This window comes from Benincasa hispida, unplaced genomic scaffold, assembly GCF_027475165.1.
Source record: "Benincasa hispida cultivar pf3 unplaced genomic scaffold, pf3_genome.v1.1 HicScf549, whole genome shotgun sequence".
Classification (NCBI taxonomy): Eukaryota; Viridiplantae; Streptophyta; class Magnoliopsida; order Cucurbitales; family Cucurbitaceae; genus Benincasa; species Benincasa hispida.
Genome location: NW_028326656.1, coordinates 54,591 through 69,375, shown reverse-complemented (window position 1 = coordinate 69,375; position 14,785 = coordinate 54,591). Strand labels below are relative to the sequence as shown.

At 36.2% G+C, this 14,785-nt stretch overlaps 1 long non-coding RNA gene across 1 annotated transcript; it reads left to right on the top strand.

Annotated features, from left to right (window-relative positions):
- The first annotated feature begins 460 nt into the window (after window positions 1-460).
- On the top strand, window positions 461-1,653 carry LOC150030122 (uncharacterized). Its single transcript, XR_016527154.1, has 2 exons — window positions 461-1,392; window positions 1,473-1,653. It is a non-coding gene; the product is annotated as an uncharacterized LOC150030122 (long non-coding RNA).
- The last annotated feature ends 13,132 nt before the right edge of the window (window positions 1,654-14,785 follow it).

Here is a 14,785-nt window from a genome sequence, read left to right as displayed (position 1 = left end):
CCAATTAAAAGCAACCATTAGCTTAAGCTAATGATTAAAAATTATGAACCTTAATTAATAATAATTCTCCTAATTCTTTTAAATTAATCAATAGATATTAACACTGATGATAGAAAGTGAGTGTTAATTAGTGAAAAAAATGAGATTTAAAAGTTTAAATCTTGAAACCTAAGACCAAAATTGAAACAAACCTAAAATTTAAGGATTAAAAGTATAGCATTTTAAAATTTACGAACTAAAAGAAAATAAACCTTTGGATAAAAATATATTCTTTTTCCTAATAATAATAATATAATAATATTTAAAGTGAAAAAAAAAATTGGAACATGGAATGACTGGTTTTTATTCTTGAGAATAAAATGGTCACAATCACAAAGCATTAACTCAAAAACTTGGTCTACAATTTAATTTGTCCCCTTTTGCATACTTTTGACTCTTCCTTTTCCCTCTCTCAATAATACACACAACACTCAAGTAATTAGATTTGAGTTTTAGAGGTGATTTTCAACCAAGCTACATTTGGATAATTTTGTTTAAACACATTGGGAGTGAATTTTATGTCTAGTTTGAGCCCTGAGTATGTAAATTAACTTCAGATTATATTTCGAGGTTGATTCAAGAATTTAACTCAAGATAAAGAGAAGTTTGGATTGCTAATTATTTGGACACAATATCAAGGTAAGTGACTTCCTACTAGTTTTCCTTCGAACTGGTCGTCCCTACCATTTGGATTGTTTACTTAAGATTACTTGGACTGTTTTTTGAGAATGTTAAGATTGATTTGACTGATTATTCTAGACTATTTGGATTGATAAATTATGCCTGATTGAACTGCATAATTTAATGACATTGGTTGATTGGATTAAACTGTTTTGACCATGATGAATGTATTGTTGACTGAGGATATACTGAAAATTTTACCCCCAAGAAAAGCGACTGTAAAATATAACACAAAAGTTATATGAAAACTGATGTATGCTAAGTTATAGGGTTCTTATTAGTTTTTCTTATCTAGGTGGTGTGCACTTTACGACTGATTGTGTGTTCCTTCGGGTCCACACTTATGACTATTTATGGGCACATTTATGACTGATTGTGGACCTTCGGGTTACGCACTATGATTGATGCATGTTCCTTCGAGTTCATGTTTATGACTGATGCATGTTCCTTCGAGTTCATGTACTGATTCGTGGGTCTTGGGGTTACCCGTTATGACTAATACATGTTTCATCGGGTTCATGTTTACGATTGATTTGTGTACATTTATGTTACACATTATGACTGATGCGTGTTCCTTCGAGATCACGTTTATGGTTGGTAGGTGACTCTTTGGGATTACTACGACTGAAATAATATGGGTGTGCATCGGTGTCTAGATAAACTAGCTAACAGGTAACCTAGAGGGTTTAGTAGTAGGTCACTTACTAGGTATTGTTATACTCAATCTTTCCTTTTTTATTTTTTTTTTTCAGGGAATGACAAGAATGGACTGACGAGAGACAGATGAGACTCGTGATAGAGCTATACGGGGACATTAGAAAACGCATATGCATGTTCTTTTTTTTTTTTTTTATGGTTTTTGTTCCTTTCATTTGAGTACGCTGTCAGATGACATGTTTTCACTAATTTACTTTAAATAATTTTCTTTGTAAATGTTTTATTTGGGATCCTAAAATGTTTTAGTATTGGATTTATCATTAAATTAATATTTCTATTTAGAACGGTTACTCATGTTTTCACTATATTTACGTTATGATGGTAAAAATGTTTTCAATAAAATTGAGTAACCAGTCGTAACGGCCCATGTCAGAGTGCTCGAAAGGTCGGGTCGTTACCAAATATTTTGATTGAACTTTTCTTATGAGTTTAGATTATTATATATTGAGATTATGTTACATGTTTCAGTCTGGGGCCTTAAAGGCCAATTTTGTTTAGGCCGATTTAAGAGAGGGGTTGAGGTTATAGGTAAACTCTCTTAATCCTATGAATATTCCAATGCAAACCTTCGTGATTTTACTTTTAGTTTCATCCAGAAAGACCTCATAGCAATAAAGATAGTTCTTCTCACTTATACAAACATAATCGTCCTCCTCTTATCTAACAAATGTACGACCTTAGTCACATTTCCAACATATTGTACTATGTTATTTTCAAGTTAATAAAATTTTTCCTCTCTATTCATGGACCTAACTAACAAAATATATAAATCTCTGTGTCGATTTCTTCTCTTCCTCTTATCGTTTGTTTTTGTCATAAGCAAATACAATTCAACAATAACCCATTGGGTGACATGGCTTTCTAAGCACTTTCGAAGAGAGTTCCTTGACTCTGTAATGGGACCAAACAAATAAAAGGTAAGTAGAAAAACAAAACCAGCAAAACTTTTTTAACAATTCATTTCCGCAGGAAAGAAACTTATGATGACGGGAATTTCCAAAGAAAAAGAAAGGAATCAAAAGATGTCATATTTGTGGGTCGTTTCTTTTTCTATTGGTTAGTTTTTGTGAAAAGATATGATGATGATTGAAATGTGAGCAGAAAATTCTAGACATGATATCATAATTAAACAGAGAAAAATGATATGTCAATTGCTGTATGAGGACTTGTTTTTGAGTTGTTTTAACGCATGGTAATTTCTTGATGAATGAATTTCATTTGGAAAGGAAACAATTAGAAATAGTAATAATAATTCTATGATTTGTTGGATCGATGTAGTGTTAAATGACATGAAGATTAAATTTGACTTCACCTATTTTATCCTATATTCAAATCATTGTAATTTTATTTTCTCCACAATTAACGTTGATTTCTGTTTAAGACAACTACTAACTTAAACTGATAATTAAAAATAGTAAACCTTAATTTATTATAATTCTCTCAATTCTTTGAAATTAAGGATAGAAAATGAATGTTAAGTAAAAAATTGAGATTTTAAAAGTGTAAATCTTGAAGTTTAGGACCAAAATTGAAACAAATTGAAATCTTAAGGACTACAAGTATAATATTTTGAAATTTAGGAACTAGATAAAAACTCAACTTAAAACAGAGGAACAAAAATGGTAACTTTTTTCGGTAAAAATAATAATAAGATTTAAAGTAAAAAAAATGAATTTTGTAACATGGAATAACTTTTTTTTTTTCTAGAGAATAAAATGGTCACAATCACAAAGCATTAACTCAAAAACTTGGTCTACAATTTAATTTGTCCCCTTTTCATACTTTTGAATCTTCCTTTTCTCTCTCTCAATAATACACACAACACTCAAGTTAGTTTATATAAAGCCTTCTCTTCTTCCAATATAACTCATCAAAACCCAACACTTAACAACATTTTTTTTACCTTTCACCATAATCAAACACCCTACTAGCTTTCTCCATAAAAAAATGGCAACTTTGTTCAAACCTTGTTGTAGCTCAAACTTTGGAGGAGGAAGCCATGCTTTAGATAGTGAAGAATACATCAAAAAAGGGAACAATCTATTGAAATGGAAGATCCCAAAAGTTCCCACAACCAAAATCTACAAAAGAAACCCATTCACTTTCTTCTCTGATCCATCCATCAAAACCGAAGAAGAAAAGATGTCTTGTGAAAATGGTAGCCAAGCTTTTAGGTTAATAGCTAAAAATCCCATCATGGCTAGCTTCAATGACAATAGATTCTACACCACGATAAATGTGGGGATGATCCAAATTGGGGTAAAAATTATGACCACAAAAATACCCTCAAATGCTTCAATTATTCTGTGTGTTTTTGACAGTAGAAATGAAAATTTTGAAGATGCAATTTTGGGGTTGGTGGAATCAAATCTAGGTGATGGCCCTATGTTTTTCAACATATTTCCAAACATTACAATGTCTTTGTTTCATCCTAAGTTGTTGGAGTCTTTGACTTTGATGGCTATTGTTCAAGGTTTTGAGCAGCTTCCTGAAGGGACAAGACCAATTAGTTTAATGTGGAGGACATGTTACAAGCTACAAGAAAGTGCTTTGCCAAATGCTTTGCTTGAGAGCCCACAAGGCAAAACTGTGTATTTTCAAACAGATCTTCAGAATTCCAAGGTTGCTGTCCAGAAGGTCTCAAAATGGGATGAAGTTGTTTGCAAACTTAGGAATATTATAATGAAGCACTAATATATAAAATATAGAATTTCGATCAAATTTAAGAATAGGGTGTGTGATACGATCATTTGCTTTGAATTATTACTTATGTATTTGTTGAAGTATTTGAAGTATTAAGTACTTATTGTATAAGTTTGTTTTTGTATGCTCTTATTGCCTAAGTAATGTTATAGCTAAATTTTGAATATCTTTCTTTTCTTCACTTTATGTTTTAAATATGTTCTAATTTTGTTGCATAAAGGTGTGTCCTCTTTTCCTACTGTTATGGATTAATCGACAAACCAAAAAAAATATAAAAAACATAAAATAGTAGAGAATCGACACAAAGATTTACGTGATTCATTATTAGTGTGTTAGCTAGTGTATAGGTAGTGGAAGAACAATTTATTATTTGAGAGAATAATACGGATTACAGAATCAAGCCATACGGTTAAAGAGTTTTTATAGAGTAAACCCTACGATCTAAAAAGTAAATAGTTGAAATAAGGCATTCCAACGTTTACAAATGTCTTAATCTTTGAAAAATTATTAAATCTAACCATTAATTACCTTATGCTTTATTAATTTCTCTCTCCTCGATTCAACAAAAAATAAAAAATTATATCATATATCATATGTGTCAACCGATACATCTAGATGATGGGACATGAAGGTATAAGAATTTTATCAAACCATAGGGACTATTTATTAGGTTTTTGTCATATCTTAGAGACTAAAGTTTTGTAAGTTTTTTAGCCCTTAATCTCAATTTTTTTTTAATTAATTAATTAATTAATATTTTGATGATAACAAACTTGTTTTTATTTATTAACAATTTGATTGTTTCAAAGTATTCATTGTGTAGAGCTTGGAACAATGGTTTCAATGCAATTTGAATAACTCAAATTGGAGCTCAAACAAAGAAGATATAGCTGAAATAAGTTTAACGAAAAAATCCTGAGTCGATGACGTGACAAAATTTTTCTCATCAAAGTAGTCCAATTGAAGGATGCTGGAAGGAATGACATATGGTAGACTTTTGATTTTTGGATTGGTTTTAAAAAGAAAATGAATTTAATATTATTTTATATATGTGTCTAACAACTAATTGGACACATGATGGGCTTTCAGTGGTTGTTGAATTTTAAAAATGATTTTTTAAAAAAATATCAGGGGAATTGGAGCGTATGGCAAAATTTAAGGTTTCGTTCTGAAAAACGACAAAACCGCTCTAAGATTTATGGTAACTCACATGGTATGCACATGGCCATAAATTTCTAAATCCCTAATTTACCCTTGTCTGATTCGTAGTTGTTGTTGATAAAACTACAAATACTAAGTAATTGTAGAATAAAAAATAGGATCGAGTTATGTATGTTCACACGAGGTTTCAGGAGAAACGTATTTCGTGGAGTTGAACTTGAGTTAATGTTGATGTTGAGGTTGATTTGATGCGATGTGGTTTGATCTCTAGTATTTGATCCTCTAATTCTCTCTCAGTTGAGTGGATGTGCTTGACTTAAAGAAGAAAGGCACCAAACATTCTTGAAGTAGAAGACTTGGAAGAGTCTTTGTGTTTGCAAGGGTCTTCTGTCTTCTAGGAGTGCAACTTCAGGAGTTGCTTGTTGATGAATTCTCTTTGGGTTCTCTGAACGTAGAATTGCTGACCCCTGGAATGAGAAGAGCTCCTCTATTTATAGGAGTCTCTGGTGGGCTTCATGGGCTTAGATCTGGTCTTTGGGCCCAATTAATTGGACTTGGGCCTGATATTTGGGTCATATTAATTGGACTTGGGCCTGACCTCTGGGCCCTATTAATTGGATTTAGGCCCAAATTAAGCCCATATTTGGGCGATCAATGCCCAAATTATAATGTCAAATTGGACCAAATTAATTTTACTCAACCCAACGCTCGTGACGAAAACACGTGACATCCTCCGAATTTGTCTTCAATTTGAATTTGGGACACATGTCAACTCTTAACTGGTCCTAAATTTGATGATTTTGGCATTTCGTCGTTAATTTAATAAATGACTTAACGATCTGTGATTGGTCCAAAATTTCTTCTCATAAATGCCCCTTTTCGAGATTTGTGCACAGATGTGGATGGACGAATCTCGAAAAAGATAAAACCGACATCGAGATGCAAGTAATTTGGTCTTGACTTCGATGCTCCCAATTTAATTAAACTGTGAATTTAGTGCACAAGTTTAACTAAAATTTGTAATAGAGGACGGCCAAATTTTTAGTTTAAGAAAAATCTTAATCTTTTATGTCAGACTTAATTTGATTTAGAGATAAAACGCAAGAATTCTCAAATTTTAAAAAAGAAAAATTCAGGTTTCATCCCAAATTAATTTGATTTAGAGACGAAACTTAAAAATTTTAAATTTAAAATGAAAATTCAAGTTTCATCCTTGATTTAATTTGATTTGGAGGTTAAAACTTAAAAATTTGGTTCTAAGAAAGAAATTTGGGATATGGCCAAATTTACTAAAAAAAAAAAAAAAAAAAAAAAAAAAAAAAACTTTGAGCTTTATCCCCAATTTAATTTGATTTTAGAGATAAAAATAAAAAAAAATTTGGATTTAAATGAAAATTCAAGTTTCATCCCTCTTTTAACTCGATTTGGAGGTAAAGCTAAAAAATTTGGAATTAAAAATAAAAATTCAAGTTTCACCCCAATTTAATTTGATTTGGAGATGAAAACATTAAAAAAATGAATTTAAAAGGAAAATTCAAGTTTCATCCCCACTTTAATTTGATTTGAAGATAAAAAAAAAAAATTAAGAATTTGCATTTTAAAAATGAAATTTGGAATATGGCTAAATTTTTAATGGATGAAATATTCAAATTTTATCCCCAATTTAATTTGATTTTGAATAAAATTTGGAATATGTCCAAATCTTTTAAAGATAAATTTGAGGATATAATCTAATAAAATTAGATTAAATAGGGAATTTGTTTAATTTAATTTGAAATCAGGATAAAATCAAATTAGAAAATCTAATAAAAATCTAATATTTTAAATCAAATCTCTATTCAATTTGAATTTTTTAATTTGTTACAAAACCTACTAACTTCTATAAATAGGACCTTAAACCCCTCCATTATCCTCATCCCCTCATCTTCTTCTACACTTTTCTTTCTCTTAATTTTCTCTTCTTCTTCCAAATGTTTTCTTTCTTCTCTCTCTTTTTTTTATCCTTTCTTTCTTCTTTTTTTTTTTTCTTTTATTTCCTTTTTTATTTTCTTTTTTTTTTTCTACCTTCCATTTGATGTGATTTATTTTAACAAATCTATTTAAAGTTTTCTATCACCCTCCTTTTATATATATATATATATATATTTAATTTACTAACTTGCCCCCCATTTTTTTTTTTTGTGAGGACTTTGGCACTTTGTTGGCTTCGATCTTAGTACGCAGCCTAAGGGTTCCTTCGTTCTCAGCCTTAGTCTTTGACTTGAACATTCTGTCGGTTTCCAACTCCGTGCTCTAATGGCTCTGATCTCTAATTCTAATTGCCTTCGATCTTAATACGCGGCCTGAGGGTTCCATCGGTTCCAACCTCAGTCTTTGACTTGAGCATTCCGTTGGTTTCCAACTCAGTGTTTTAACGGCTCTGATCTTCGCCCTTTATTGGCTACCATCTTAGTACGCAACTTTAGAGTTTCGTCAGTTCCAACCTCAGTCTTTGATTTGAGCATTCTGTCGGTTTCCAACTCAGTGCTCTAACGGCTCTGATCTTCGCCCCTTATTGGCTTCAATCTTAGTATGCAACCTGAGGGTTCCGTCAGTTCCAGCCTCAGTCTTTGACTTGAGCACTACGTTGGTTTTCTAACTCAGTGCTTTAACAGATCTGATTTCCGCCCCTTATTGGCTTCGATTTTAGTACGCGGCCTGAGGGTTCCACCAATCCTAGCCTCAGTCTTTGACTTGAGAATTCCGTTAGTTTCTAACTTAGTGCTCTAACAGCTCTGATCTCCGCCCCTAATTACTTCGATCTTAGTATGCGACCTGAAGGTTCCGTCGGTTCCAGCTTCAGTCTTTGACTTGAGCATTCCGTCAGTTTTCAACAAAGTGCTCTAACAGCTTTGATCTTCACCCCCCTATTGGCTTCGATCTTAGTACGCGGCCTGAGGATTCCATCGGTTCCAGCCTCAATCTTTGACTCGAGCATTTTGTCGGTTTCCATCTCAGTGTTCTAATGGCTCTGATCTCCACCCCTTATTGGCTTCAATCTTAGTACGCGACCTGAGGGTTCCGTCGGTCCCAGCCTCAGTCTTTGACTTGAGCATTCCGTCAGTTTCCAACTCAGTGCTCTAACGGCTCTGATGTCCGCCCCTTATTGGCTTCAATCTTAGTATGCGGCCTGAGGGTTCCGTCGGTTCTAGCCTCAGTCTTTGACTTGAGCATTCCGTCGGTTTCCAACTCAGTGGTCTAACAACTCTGATCTCCACCTCTTATTGGCTTCGATCTTAGTACGCGACTTGAGGGTTTCATCAGTTCCAGCCTTAGTCTTTGACTTGAGCATTTCATTGGTTTCCAACTCAATGCTCTAACGACTTTTATCTCCGCCCCTTATTGGCTTCGATCTTAGTAGTGGCCTGAAGGCTCCATCGGTTCCAGCCTCAGACTCTGACTTGAACATTCCTTCGGTTTCTAACTCAGTTCTCTAACGGCTCTGATCTTTGCCCCTTATTGGCTTTGATCTTAGTATGAGACCTGAAGGTTCTATCAGTTCCACCCTTAGTCATTGACTTGAGCATTCTATTGGTTTTCCAACTCAGTAATCTAACGGCTCTGATCTCTGCCCCTTATTGGCTTCGATCTTAATATGCGGCCTGAGGATTCTGTCGGTCCTAGCCTCAGTCTTTGACTTAAGCATTCCGTTGGTTTCCAACTCAGTGCTCTAACGGCTCTGATTTTGCCCCTTATTGGCTTCGATCTTAGAACGCGGCCTGATCTTGCACATAAGGTAAAGCTTGGCAGACCGAATGTAGAACCTGGTAGATTGGACTTAATCGTGCAGATGAAGCGAAGCAAGGCAGACCAGATTTGACTGTTGATGCGCTATTTTATGAGGTGAAATTATGGAATGAAATGCGATGATGAAAATGCGTCGAGCAACAAGTTTTTTCAACGGAATCCAAGTATAAATTCCACTAAGTTTCTTGGTAAGTCCAGGGTCGAACTCAGGAACTAGGGAAAATAATATGCAGTGATAATTTCTAAGAAGACTTTGCGGTAACCAGGAAATCAATAGTTGTTTTGGGTTGTGTTTGCGGTAATAAAATAAATGAATGCGACAGAGTTACGAAAAGAGTTGATAATACATAAGATACAATGAGTATGCGGTGAATGGGTTGAGAAGGGGTTCAACTAACACTTCCTAGGATGCGTTCATGTTATGCGATCATACAACACACATACTTGCGTTCAACTAACACTTTCTTATCGCAATAGCAAATCATCTCTTGACGCAGATGCTACGGCTTCTAGTACTAGAACTCATGCGATATATGTTATGAGTCTATAGGACCTACACATAAGCCTCTATTCTTATTTATGTGATGAAAAAATGACACACACACAAGTAAGATGACCACATAATATCATAACCTATCTATAGGGTGCATGCGATATAGGTTGAAAAACAGAGCTTATCTTTAAGTCCCTATCTCTTGCTTATGCAGATCTAATCTTGCTCTCTCTCGAGTCTAGATTCTAACCTAGCTCTCTCAAGTCTTAGGTTCTTTATTTAGACTCTCTCTCGAGTAGCTTTAAAGGGGTGTGGGCACAACATAAAACAAGATAATTGCGTGCGATGAAAATCCTAGGCCATATTAGCTTAGTTCTTCTCAACCCATTCGGTAAATTTAGCTACTCATGCGTGCTTTCAAGAGAGTGAACAGATGTAGATAAAGAAATTCCATTGTATAAATATAGAGTTGAAATACAAAATAACAATGCAAGATGAGAATAAAGAGCCTGGTAGCAATTTCTTGCTTCCCAAGGCTTTTACCCTGTCTTTTCTACTCTGTTCAAAAGATAGTCTCGCTCTCGCGAGAGTCGGCTCGCTCTCTGCTTTTCCATGCCTCTAGGTTCTCTCTCGAGTTGCCCTGAGCGATCTTCCGGCGTCTCTTCCCTTCTCTCGCGCCGCCTTCTAAATAAAAAGAAAAACTATGAACAAGGCTATTCTATCTAAGGGAAATTCTCTCACTGTCCGAACTCCTTTGCTGAAGGTTGCCTTCGGTATTTAGAGAACTTCGGGGTGAAAGGCGGCTTCTCTCTTATGAGTGCACAGATGGGATGACTTTAATTCTCTGACTGATGCGCTGAATATTTGTCACCAAAAAGCTGAGCATACTTGTTATCGTTAGCGGCTTGTCAACTTAATTCGGACTCGACCGTCATCAGCTTTCTGTCCCATCGTGATTAATTATGCTTTTCACCCAGATGCGCCCACCAAGTTGCACCGGCTCTATGCGGCAATCCTTCTTGAGCAGATGTTTGCGAGCACAAATCACCGCAAAGCCTTGCGGTAATGCTGCGCTCGACCGTTGCTTTCTTGTGATCGCATTTTCTGCCTTGCGTCATCGTATATTTTGCACAAAAATACACAAGTTAACTGTTTTTATGCGATGGACGCATGCGATTGCAATGTTATAAACTTAATGCTTTTTGGACGCAATCTAACATATTTTATCGATGCAAACCTGCATTGTTTAATAACTTAGTACTGTAATAACGTGCATTTTTGCCCGTTATCACACTCCCAAATTTAAACAATTCTTGTCCTCAAGCATAAGCTAAAGATTTCCTTTAGAAAGTCGACCGCAATCTCTTTTCCTAGATTTCTCAAGGATACTTCATTCAAATCTTACATACCAAAATTTCCTTAATTTTTATTCAAGTCTCTTATTAAAATAATTCTAAGACCTACGGACCGCAAGCTTAACCTTCAAAAGGACTTTACCAGATTCCAGGATATCGCATGATTTTTCAAAAAACCTTTTTCAATGGGGTGTTAAATGATTTCTATTCTTGCATATTTTTGACATTGTTATTTTTCTTTGACCTTGCGCTAGTCCAAGTGCCTCGCCTTCGTTTTGGCTTGCCCCCAAGTGTGTCATGCGGACATTCAACTACGAGAAATGCACTCTTTCTCAGACTAAACTCATACCTACTTGGCAGCGGAGTTTCAGTCATTTATTTATGCGTTGATCCTAGCAACTTACTTTCGTTTTGGCCTGCCCCCACGTGTGTCATGCGGACATCCAACTACGAGTAAGTGCCCTTCACAACTTAACTCTTATCAACATAGGTTTCCCCATTGCGTTGACAGTAGAGTTGTTATTCTCAAAATTTTCATTTTTTTTCATTTTTTTTATAAGGCTAGAAATAGCAAGGTCGAAAATGAATACCGCACCCCCAAATTTAAAATGCGACAATGTCCTCATTGCCAAAAGATTGAAAGAAGTCATGCTATGTTCTTAGGAAGTTTGGTAAAGGGTCTGTTTGAAAGAAAACTAGCAGATCACTAACTTCGAGAAATATTTCATGAGGTGACTGTCCTAAAATGAAGTTGACTCTGGTATATACGAAAAAATAGAAGCATGTGTTTCATCATTGAAATCATAATTGGCAAGGAGACAACATGCGGTGACTTGCTAAATTGATCAATGTTAAATGATTGCAGTAATCAAAGAGGATGCGGTGATAAAACTTTCAAAATTAAAATGCGATACGATAGTACATAATTTGGAATAAAGTTAAGGAAGAATACAACCCCCAAATTTGCGTTGTCACCCGCATTGTTTGTTGACGCATCCTACTTTGCGACGATCTTCTTCTTTGGGATTACGGTGATGGAATAAAGTAGTTGCGTCTTTGTGTAGCGCCTACACAATCATTCGCCTCGATCGTTGCAAGAAAAACATCGATAGGGTCAAATATTAAAAAAACAAAGTTAATAAAATCGCTTACCGCAATCGTTTAACACGATACCTTTTTTTTTTTTTTAGATAAAGAATATGCGCTAAAAGATAACAACAAAGTGATGAAAGTTCATGAATTCTTGATGTAGGAAAAGGATATTCAAAAGGATTGCTTATTCCAATCTGAGCTTTTCACGTCCACGGTGGCTTTTTCTTCTTTTCTCGATCTTCCGGAATCTTGACCGCCTTAATCCGGAGCTTTTTCCTATTGATGTTCATTATGATTTCCCCCTCGTGCACATCAATTTGGGCGCGACCGGTCGAGATGAATGGTCGTCCCAATATGATGGGCACATCTTCGTCCACTTTATAATCTAAAATGATGAAGTCTGCCGGCAAGATGAATTTATCAATTGAGATTGTGGCGTCTTTCAACTCTTCTTCAGGGTGTATTCAGGATCTGTCCGCGAGTAGGGGAGTTTCCTTCGTGGGCGTGAGTGTGCCAATATCCAATCATTTGAAGATTGATAGCGGCATTATGTTTATACTCGCCCCAAGATCACATAGTGCTTGGCTACTGTAGACCCCTCCAATGGAGCATGGTACCGTGAAGATTCCTGGGTCGCACATTTTTTGTGGGATCATAGCATTTTGCGTTACTGCCATTGTTGTGATCTTGTCTTCATCATTTTGTTTCTTTTTCAATCTTTTCGGAAATGGTGGTGGTTGGACTTCTTCTGGCTCATGTTATAGAGGCTCAAGGGTGGATGCAACTTCAGGGTTCATCTTCTCTGGCTTTTCCGAATTTAATGTCAACGGGTCCTCACTTATCACCGCATTCAAGTTGGTCGTGATGGGTTTCTCCCCTACTTCCGCAGTCATTTTGTCGCTTAGCAAGGAGACTGCTAAGCATTGTTCCTTCCTCATACCCCCAGCGTTACGCGAAGCTTAGTTGAGCTTGGCAAAGCTTCTTGCGGTCTATTTTTGAGCTCGCTCGCAATTTGTCCCAGCTGAATTTCGAGATTTCAAATGGATGTTGCTTGATTCTGAAGCATTGTTCCTTTCTCAATATACTGCATCAAAAAGCTCTCTAAGGACGAAGATTGCGGTGTTTGTGAGCTGCTAGCTTGGTTATGTGTTGGACCGCTGGTTCGCGGAAAAAATCCGGGTAGCCCTTCTTTTTGCACCACTGGTTGAAAGCTTTGTTGTTGATTTTTTCACGCGAAATTTGGGTGATTTCTCCACCCGGGATTGTATGTATCGGAGTAAGGATTGTTCTTTATGAAGCATACTGACTGCGGATTTTCTAGACATTTTCCATCAAATGAGCGTCTCCAAAGATGACACAACTTGCGGTCGTTTGAGCAATTGCGTTGACCTACCCTTTTTTCGCTTCCGTTCTGTTAATTGCGATGCCTTGTATCAAACTCATCATCGCAGTCATTGGCTCTGGAGGGATGCGATGGCCCCATTGTTTGTGTCATTGTCTTTAATCCTTAATCTTTGATTGGTTTCTCGCCAATCCTTGTGATTTTTGGAGATACGATCAAGTATATTTTTGGCCTCCTCATATGTTTTGTCCAGCAAACCACCAACTGCTGCCCCATTGGCAGTGGTCTGCGAAGCAGGGTTTAGTCCTTGGTAAAAAATCTCCATCTATAAGCAGTCTGGAAAGCCGTTATGTGAACAGTCTCTTACCAGCCTCTTGAACCTCGCCCAAGCATCCCTAAGCGATTCGTCATTTTTTTGTTCAAAATTCGTTATTAATTTCCTTCTTTGAGCATTCTCGGTTGGTAGGAAATACTTCTTCATAAACTTTTCCACCACTTGTTCCCACAAAGTTATCTCCCCCGATTCGAGAGAATACGCCCATTTTCTCGCTTGATCGCATAAGGAAAATGGGAACAAAGTGAGTCAAACTTCCTCAGTGGAGATATTCGGGAACACAAAAGTGTTACAGATCTCTATGGAGCTCCGGAGGTGGGCGTGTGAGTCTTTGCCACTCCTCCCTCCAAACTGCCCAGCAGCCTGGATCATCTGCAGCATTACCGATTTCATTTCAAACCTCGATCCATCTAACGGCAGCCTCATGATTCCTAGAGAGAAATCGTAGAGGTTGGGTGACGCATAGTCCCGAATGGGTTTTTTGCGGTCATTCGCCAGAAGGATGGGGTTGGCCATTATATTGTTTGTCTTTGCGGCCCTTTCTTCCGGTTGTTCCACCATTTTTGGGGTTCTATCTTGTTGTTGGTGGTTGTCTTTTAATCGTCGTTGGAACGTCCTCTCAATTTCTGGATCGTAATTTTCCAGAATTTGAGAGCTGCAAAGAAATCAGAAAAATTTCCGTTAGCACACTGATTTACCGAAGTCCCCGGCAACGGCGCCAAAAAACTTAATGCGTTATTTTATAATGTGAAATTTTGGAATGAAATGCTGTGATGGAAATGCGTTGAGTAACAAGTTTTCTCAGTGGAATCCAAGTATAAATTCCACTGAGTTTCTTGGTAAGTCCAGGGACGAACTCAGGGACTAGGGAAAACAGTATGCGGTGATAATTTCTTAGAAGACTTTGCAGTAACCAAGAAATCAATAGTTGTTTTGGGTTGTGTTTGTGGTAATAAAATAAATGAATGCGGCAGAGTTACGAAAAGAGTTGATAATACGGAAGATGCAATGAGTATGCGGTGAACGGGTTGAGAAGGGGTTTAGCTAACACTTTCTAGGATGCGTTCATGTTATGCGATCAT